This window comes from Capra hircus, chromosome 19, assembly GCF_001704415.2.
Source record: "Capra hircus breed San Clemente chromosome 19, ASM170441v1, whole genome shotgun sequence".
Classification (NCBI taxonomy): domain Eukaryota; kingdom Metazoa; phylum Chordata; class Mammalia; order Artiodactyla; family Bovidae; genus Capra; species Capra hircus.
The window spans coordinates 31,686,691-31,693,997 of record NC_030826.1 but is presented as its reverse complement, the minus strand read 5'-3'; the positions used below and the strand labels follow the sequence as shown (position 1 = coordinate 31,693,997).

The 7,307-nt window shown below is 40.6% G+C and overlaps 1 non-coding gene across 1 annotated transcript; it reads right to left on the bottom strand.

Annotated features, from left to right (window-relative positions):
• TRNAR-CCG lies at nucleotides 6,650-6,722 on the bottom strand. The gene has a single exon. It is a non-coding gene; the product is annotated as a tRNA-Arg (tRNA).

Below are 7,307 nucleotides of genomic sequence, written 5' to 3'. Positions count from 1 at the left end.
CAGAAAACTAAGATCATGGCATCTGGTCCCATCACTTCATGGGAAATCGATGGGGAAACAGTGGAAACAGTGTCAGACTTTATTTTGGGGGGCTCCAAAATCACTGCAGATGGTGATTGCAGCCATGAAATTAAAAGACGCTTACTCCTTGGAGGAAAGTCATGACCAACCTAGACAACATGTTAAAAAGCAGAGACATTACTTTGCCAACAAAGGTCCATCTAGTGAAGGCTATGGTTTTTCCAGTGGTCATGTATGGATGTGAGAGTTGGACTGTGAAGAAAACTGAGGGCCAAAGAATTAATGCTTTTGAACTGTGGCGTTGGAGAAGACTCTTGAGAGTCCCTTGGACTGCAAGGAGATCTAGCCAGTCCATTCTAAAGGAGATCAGCCCTGGGTGTTCTTTGGAAGGACTGATGCTAAAGCTGAAACTCCAGTACTTTGGCCACCTCATGCGAAGAGGTGACTCATTGGAAAGGACCCTGATGCTGGGAGGGATTGAGGGCAGGAGGAGAACGGGACGACAGAGGATGAGATGGTTGGATGGCATCACCAACTCGATGGACGTGAGTTTGGGTAGACTCAGGGAGTTGGTGATGGACAGGGAGGCCTGGTGTGTTGCAATTCATGGGGCCACAAAGAGTCAGACACGACTGAGCGACTGAACTGAACTGAACTGATAGTATATATGAATTATACAAATTGACATGAAAAAATGAAAAAAAAAAAAAAAAGGACCTAGGAATTAGCTGTAATTCAGAGAAGTAAACTGTGAACATTCAGTAAAATCCTATATCATTTGTATTCATGCATGATCAGGGTTATGTTTTACTCTTCAGACTTACAAAAATTGGAAAGAGCCATAATACCAATTGCTACTGCAGGTATGGAGAAATTCTTACACATTGCTAGTGGAACTGTAACTTGGTACCACCTTCTGAGGAAACAAACTTGCCAACCCCCATGCATATAAAAATAAATTGAACATACTTCTTGACTCAGCAATAGTTATTGTAGGAACCTATCTCATCAAAACAAAAGCACCCAAAAGTAAGTGTATCTATTCAAAAGATGTTTATGGCAGTCTCTTTTGTAGTGGCAAAAATCTAGAAACAAAGTGTATATCAGTAATAGGGGAATGGGTGAAGAAGTTATAGCCCATCCACCCCAGGGAATCTTCTGTGGCTATTAAAAAGACAAGTTAGAATTATACCAATTACCTTGAAAGGATTTTTATGAGGTATCCTTGAGTGAGAAAAATAAGATGCAGAATATTTTTAATATGATCTCATTTTTATGAAATAATAAATGGAAAAATGCTCTATGTGTTTTTACGTTTGTATGTATATTGAAACATACTTATGAAAAATGGAGAAAAATTTAAAAAGTGTACAAACTAGGTTGTTAAGATGGGTTATTGTGGGAAGGGCTGGTGAAGATGTGGAGGGTACAGGCAAGAGTCAGAGAGGCAAGAAAAAGCAAAGACAGCATTATGTTAATAAATCCCATCAGTGCATGGGGGGATTCAATTTATGGAAAAGTGTCCATTTTGTGTATATGCATAAAACATTTTTAACACAATCTTTACAAAGGGTGAGTTAGCTTTGTAAGGACTGCCTTGTAGAGATGATCATGATACAATGACAATAAAATTAGTCAATAAGGAAATCCATCAGGAAATCAATAAGGAAAAGGTTAATATCTTGATAGAAAATTGTTCAAAGGACCTCTACAGCAATTCAGTAAAAGATAAGTACAAATTACCAGTTACCATGTGAAAAATGTGCAATAATCAAATAAATAATCAAATAAATGCAAGGGAAAATCCTATGAGATGATTTTGTCCCATGTCAGCACTTGAAGTGTTATTGAAACTGGTAAACCTTGGGGTGAGGATAGCGCGCTCAAGCATACTTCCAGACAGAATAAAAATTAAAGTTTGGAGGGAAATATTGTATCTGTAATATGCTTCGAAACCTGTAGATAGCAGTGATGTTGATTTTCCTTCTAAAATTTCATCCTGTTAAAAAAGCACATAAGAGGAAGACGGCTCTTTGTCTATGAAAGGATGCCTTTCAAAGCCTATTGCTAAATGAATGAAATGGCAGAATTTTCAAGTTTTATTGGATTTTTGTTGTTGTTGTTTAGTCACTAAGTCGAGTCTGACTCTTTCGCAACCCCATGGACTGTAGCCCACCAGGCTCCTCTGTCCACGGGATTCTCCAGGCAAGAATACTGGAGTGGGGTGCCATTTCTTACTCCAGCGGATCTTCCTGACCCAGAGAGCGAACCCCTGCCTCCTCCATTGGCAGGTGATTTCTTTGCCACTGAGCCACCAGGGAAGTGAATGAAACATTCAGAATGACCTAAATGTCCAAGAAAAAGGAATTAGTTAAATAAAGTATATGCAACCGTGTAAAAACATCTATTGTTATGGAAACATGCTTATGAGAGGCTGTGATTCAAGAAGACAGGTGAAACAATGGTGTTAATATTTTGCTGATATTCAAGTAAAATTTTATACTTTGATAGGTAGAAAAATGGAAGAGACAAACCCAGAAATGTTATAAAATAATCTGAGGATGGATGGTGGGATTGTGGATAACATCTTGTCTTTGTGCCTTCCTGGGTAGTTTTCAAGTTTTCTGCTTTGAGCAATAGTTGTAATGAAAATGAAAAAAGATGTTACAAACATGTTAAAAGGCTATAAAGATTACCATCTTCTGGAAGTGCAGGCACAGGCGGATAAGCAGGTAGGCGTCAAGGGCCCTGCTCAGGAAGGGAGTTGGCTGCCAGGCTGCGTCGTTCTCTCAACATGAGTTTGGCATATGAACTCTAACCTTTAGCTTTCAGAACCAGAGATATTATCAAAGGCAGGTCATTAGTTAATGGCTTTGAGGTTATTTCCGAAGTCCCTTGTGGGCTGTTGTAAATGATTAGTAATATCATTATTGCTTATACATTTGTGGGCCAACCTACTATTGCTTTATCAGCACTGACTCAGGGTTTTAATAGGCAAATGGCCCTCAACTTGGGGTTCCCTAACCTCAAGAGGAGCACAAAGGTGGTAAGCTCTCTGAACTACTTTATGTGCATGAAAATGTCAGGAAAATTATGCATTCACCCTTACATTTGTACAGGCTGACAAAGCCTCATTTTAATTGCCTTGGCTTTTTTTTTTCTTTTTTTGCTTTTAATAGAAAATACACTTTTCAGTCGAAATATTGTAATGGTTTGCAATAAATATATATATTGGGATAGTTGACTTTTTACTAAATTAGTACAAATTTGGGTTTTAGAAAAGCCTTTCAAATGTGAAATCAATTTTTTTCCCCTGGCTCTAAGATGACTCTAATAACTGTGTTTAATATTCAGGCTCACTACACTACTTAAAGTGAAAGGAAGTGAAGTCGCTCAGTCGTGTCTGACTCTTTGCGACCCTATGGACTGTAGCCTACCAGGCTCCTCAGTCCATGGAATTTTCTAGGCAAGAATACTGGAGTGGGTTGCCATTTCCTTCTCCAGGGGATCTTCCCAACCCAGGGATTGAACCCGGGTCTCTCGCACTGCAGGCAGACGCTTTACCGTCTGAGCCACCAGGGAAGCCCCCCTATACTACTTAAGACTGTATTTTAACCTTCCTTATAAATATGAACTTCAACAACCACTTGCCATGATATTTCTGTAGGAGAAGACATCATAGGAAAGATCTTAGCAACCATTTTCTATTTTCCAAGTGGGCAAAAAAGGCACAGAAAGATACGCAAGGTCCTGATGACTGAGGGAAACATATTATCTGATCGGCATTTTCTGTTTCCCACTTTGTCATTTCTCCCTGGGCTCCAGCGTTATTCCCTAGAAATAACCCGGTCATGAAGAAGCAACAGTCACGCACATACCTGCATGTAAAGGTTGTGGGGAGGGAGAGAGAGATTTCTTGTATATAGCATGATCTTGTGTAGTTCTTCCTAGACTTTTGTGAGGTTGTGGCTGTAATTTATTTTCTTTAAACAGGAGAAGGGCTGAAGCACAGAGAAGTTGAGCAATTTGCCTAGAATCACACAGCTAGAATCAAAGCCAGGATTTGAAATTAGGCAGTCTGAATCCAGAGCTTGGCTCTTAACCCCTCTCATAACAACATCACATTCCTATACCCTGAACAAACAGAGGAGTCAACCAGAAGCACTATGAAAATAGCTTTTTAATAAAATGAGTAATTCTGACACCAGGCCCAGAGAGGAGATGAGAAATCTGTTTAGCTTTACTTGCATGACTGATACATATCTGAAAAGGGAGTTTCTTGCTAAATGATTTTTAAAAATTAATTATAAATGCGGAGGAATTAAAAAAATCAACCAGCTGAAAATTCTGGCTATTGTTCATCTCAGACATATCATATTTTATAGAAAGGATTTTTAGCACACAATTTAGCACACAAATTACATTGATATATCCTTAATCCAGACAATTGATGCTTCTTAAAAAAATTGTTTGCTCTTGGTCTATTCTGTAAGTGGCCAGAACAAAGAAGAGAAGGTTTTCAATGTGCTTCCTTCACTATTTTCTGATTGTTTTTGAGTTACGTGCACAGTGCTATGAAGTTTCACCTGGAGGAAGTTGAGCACTATAAATAGAATTCTGACAGTCCTTGTTCAGGCATGTCGACTCTTTGTGACCCCATGGACTGTAGCCCACCAGGCTCCACTGTCCGTGGGAATTCTCCAGGCAAGAATACTAGAGTGGGTTGCCATGCCCTCCTCCAGGGGATCTTCCGAACCCAGGAATCAAAACATAGGTCTCCTGCAGTACAGGTGGATTCTTTACTGTCTGAGCCACTAGGGAAGCCCAAGAATACTGGAGTAGGTAACCTTTCCTCTAGCAAATCTTCCTGACCCAGGAATTGAACTGGGGTCTCCCGTATTGCAGGCGGATTCTTCACCAGCTGAGTTACTAGGGAAGCCCCTTCTAGGTGGAAGAATAGACTTGTTTCTTGGACTCCCAAGCAAAACTTTCAATAAGTGAAAAGAAGAAAATCAAACAAACAGCTTTACAAGAGACGATGGGATGACTACTGGCTGGTTAGGGTATGTTTGTGTGCTGGAGGTTGGAGTGGGTAAGGAGGTCAGGTGAGCAGAGCCTGCTCTCTTGACGTCTCTAAGTCTTCAGCTGGGACAGTTACATACATCAGTATTATACAGCATTAAAAATTGTACTGAAGGAGAGTTGAGTTAAAGTTTTGTGCTAATGTCTGCTGTACAACAGGGACTCAGTTATACATATAACTTTTCCATTCTGGTTTATCACAGGATATTGAACATAGTCCCCTGTGCTGTACAGTAGGACCTCGTTTATCCACCTTGTATATAATAGTTTGCTACAGTATTTTCTTTTAATTTAAGAAATGAAAGAGTTCCAAGTATAGCCAGCAAAAAACCTTCATCAGCTCAGTATAACTTTTCACTCAAAATGACATCAGCCTCTGGTCTGTCACCTCTAATGAGGTGAATGAACTTAGAACCTATTATACAGAGTGAAGTAAGTTAGATGGAGAAAAAGAAATATTGTATATTAACACATATATATGTAATCTAGAGAGATGGTATGGATGAACCTATTTGCAGGGCAGCAAAGAAGACCCAGACATAAAGAACAGCCTTTTGGACACAATGGGGGGAAGGAGAGGGTGGGGCTATTTGAAGGAGCAGCAGTGAAACATATTCATTACCATAGGTGAAATAGACAGCCAGCGGGAGTTTGCTGTGTGATGCGGGGAACCCAAAGCCGGTGCTGTGACACCCTAGAGGGGAGGGATGGAGAGGGAAGGAGGAGGGAGGGGGGAGGGAGAGGACAGATGTATACCTAAGGCCGATTCACACTGATGTATGGCAGAAACCAATACAATATTGTAAAGCAATTATTCTCCAATTAAAAATAAAATTTAAAAGATAAAAACAAAGAAAATGCGTAGAAGGGGCTCATCCTCTGGGCACTGATCAGAGTCCAGGATCTCATGATAATTTTGTAAAAATCAAAACTCTACGCATTTCCATGGTAAACATGGCCTCTCCAGCATCCTTCATAGATGGTGGTGGACTCTTGTTGAGGGTGTCCTTGTCATCAAGCTCTAATCCTGTGAATGTCCTCCCAGACAACATCTGTGACAAGCTCTATGAACAAAGTCTGGAAGGCAAACGTGAGGACAGACCCTTTCCTGTGCTGTCTTCTCCACAAGCCCTCCCCTCCTCAACCTGTTCCCTTCCCCGTCCCGCCTCTGCGAGCCTAGTATAAGCGTGGTGATAAGGCCAAACTCCACTGTCTCTGATCGTCTTCTTTGTCAAGGCCGTCAGTGTTCTCCAGGTTCACCAGCCCTTTCTCATCCCTCATCTTAACTTAAACCATCATCAGCAATTTTCCTCTTGCTTTCAAAACAAACACCACCCTCTCTTCATTTTCCTCCTGACTCACTGGATGCTGCTTTCTCCACCGACTCAGTCCCTGTCATTTTTCCACCTCATGTGCTGAAGAGTTTCAGAACTCACACTTAGATCTCTTCTGGTCTTTTTTATTTTTTAGTATTTATTTGTTTTTTTGGCCGTGACGGGTCTTAGTTGCAGCTTTTGAACACTTAGTTGTTACGTGTGGGATCTAGTTCCCTGACCAGGGATTGAACCTGGGCCCTCTGCATTCGGAGTGCAGAGTCTTAGCCAGTGGACCACCAAGGAAGTCCCTCAGTTTCTTTTAGACAGGTATCCTTATATCCTGAGAGACTCTGTCTCTGGATTAATATCTTGCTGTCCTTCAAGTCTCTCTTACAGGACATAGTATTTAGATCTCTCCAGGCTCTGCTATTTATTCAACAACCATCTGTGCAAGCTATTAAGTGCTGTATAGAATAGGAATCAAATTATGTCAAATTACTAAGCAAATATCTGATTATAGCTGTTGTAAAGACATCCCAGGGACACTCTACTCTGGCAGTAAGAAGAAACACTGACAAACTGGTGGATGTCAGGGGCTGGACTACATGATGAAGGACACTTAGAATAGGGCTTTCATTCATTAAACCAACAAAAATTTAGTATCTACTAATATAGGACACTGCATGTCAATTGAGCATTTTATAAGGCTAACAGGCAGAAGGATCTAGAAACTCAAAGCATAAGTGGTATTTGTAACAGCATCCATTTCATGGAGGAACACGTCTTTGGTGAATTACTGTAGAGAAACTATTTACTGGCAACATGTCACTGCATTTCTCCAGGAGACATCAGCAGTAACTAGAGAAGAAGTAGACAGAGATAGCAGAG